This window comes from Gossypium arboreum, chromosome 4 (assembly GCF_025698485.1).
Source record: "Gossypium arboreum isolate Shixiya-1 chromosome 4, ASM2569848v2, whole genome shotgun sequence".
In the NCBI taxonomy this organism is placed as follows: domain Eukaryota; kingdom Viridiplantae; phylum Streptophyta; class Magnoliopsida; order Malvales; family Malvaceae; genus Gossypium; species Gossypium arboreum.
In genome coordinates this window covers 121,205,720-121,208,196 of record NC_069073.1, presented here as the reverse complement: position 1 = coordinate 121,208,196, position 2,477 = coordinate 121,205,720, and positions in this window count along the sequence as shown.

The window sequence follows — 2,477 nt, the reverse complement described above, 5'->3', positions numbered from 1 at the left end:
TTTATTCCATAAAAATCTAAAAAATTTGATATGTATATATTTTAAAATATATATATTTTAATAATTTATTATAACTCTATAGAACATTTCTCAACTCCTAAACTTTCTTGTAAAGTTTAAAATTCAATTAACAATGTACCAAATAATTTTAATGTGTTTAGTATATCACTAGTATAATTTATTACTATACTAACTGATTTCGTTAATGTTAATAATGATATATATTATGTTTAATATTATTAATTTTAGTATAATATAATTTATTAGGATATTAACTTATTTCAGTTAATATTAATATTAATAATGACATAATTAATTGATTATTTTTATACAATGTTTAGAATTATTTAAAATTCATTCAAACTCTTTTAGGATTCATAAACTACGCTCGAGCATACGAAACAATAATATCATTTATATATACACAATCATATCGACTTGTATTTTTATAATTTGGTTTAATAACATTGTTTTAAGAATTTGACTTAGGGAGATAGTGAATATGTAACAGCCCATTTTTTTTAGAGTTGATCAGAACAGTGGTTTCGGGGCCACCAAATCCGAACGAGTAGGTTGGTAAATATTATATTTAATATTTACGAGTTAATTATGATTTTAAAAATGTTTTTGATATTGTGATTTTTGTTTTATAAGCAATTTATTAAGTTCAAGTGGTATGACCCTAAGGTCAAGTGGGTTTAGAAAATGAGGTATCGGAACCTTGTTTCTATAAATCGAGTCGTAAATATTTTTATAAATATTTACGTAGTGGAAATAATATGGTATTAAAGTTTCGTTGAAAAATTTTATCGTTTCGATAGTTAATTAAACAAAAAGGACTAAATTGTGTAAAGTGCAAAAGTTGTGTTCTATAACCTAAAGGTATTAAATAGATATAGAACTTAAAAGTAGAAGTCGTTATTTGGTAATTAGCCCATTAAAGAGATAGTGGGATATGATGGCTTGGCATTTGGTGTAATAAATAAAGTGTATAAAGGTTAATATTGTAAATTGGTTAAAATAATAATAAAATGAATATAATAAAAGAATCAAGGTGTCATCTTTTTCATTCTCTTTTTACCAGCCGAATATGAAGGCTTGAGAAGCCATGGAAGAAGCTTCCAACTTTCAGCTAATGCATGGTAGGCATTTCTAGTCCCGTTTTTAATTATTTTTATATTTTCGGGATCGTTGTTGCTTAATCTATCTAATGAGGGGACTATTTTGCAAAACCATTGAATAGTTTGATATTTGCCATTGATGAGTATAATAGGGCTTTGAAGTTTAATAGAAGAATATGAGTCCTTGTTGATAGTTAAACACTTTTTGTTAAGTGAATTTTTGTGAAATTGACAATTAAGGGCTAAATCGATAAATGTGAAAACTTTATGGTTAAAAATGTCAAATAAATGAAATGTGTGGGCTGCTAGAGACACTAGTGATATTCGTCTATAGTAGAATTTTACTCAATTTCATGAATTTGCATTTTTATGATATAGGACTAAATTGTAAAGAAGTTGAAATATTAGGGCAAAACTATAATTTTGCCATAAAGTGAATTATGGACTGTTTTGATACCATGAACATTTGGCTAAGCTTAATTATGGTTAAAATGGTTAATTTGCATGTTTTGAGCTCGTGGACTAAAATGAATAAAAGTAAAACTTTAGGGTAATTTTGTAAAAATGACAAAATGACCAAATTGTATGAAATGAGGTGTTTTAATGTCTAAATTAATATACTGAATGAAATTATTAATTTAGATCAAGATCGGTGGAAAATCGAGAAAATGAGAAAATTACCAAAATGCCCTCGAACTTTGGTATCTCTACAATTTAGCCGTAAGTTCGTATGCAATAAGCATTGTTAAATTGATGTTTCTAATGCTTTAATATTGTATAAATTGTATATACGTGAATATTTTAATGTTTGACGACATATAGACAAAATGTGGTACTTAGTGTACGGGGCAATCAAATATGGTACTCAGTGTACGAAATATTGAGAATGGCACTTAGTGTGCGAGATATTGAGAATGACACTTAGTGTGCAAAATATCGAATGATTCAAAGGGAAATTATAAATTGTGATTGAATGATTAAATAGAGCAAAGTGAAAAGGTATACATGCTATATTATATGAATTGTTTATGAGACGACTTTATAATGGTGATATTTGGGCTTTGAGCCTAGCAAGCTTTAAGCTGGTGAATAATATTATCGGGTTTAAAACCTAGCAGGCTAAATGTCGGTGATTTGATAAAAGTCTAAGACTATGAGACCTTGTGTTAAATCGCCAATTGAATTTGTTCAATGCATTAAGTTGGCCAGGTATGTGATATATTCTTATGCATGTTAGATCGATTGGAATTGAATCATGAGTGTGAAATGTGAAGCATAGGTGAAAATGCCTATGTCATATATGTGAGTAAGGGCAAAACCATCGTAAATTATCGATAAGGGTGGACTATGTGCGGA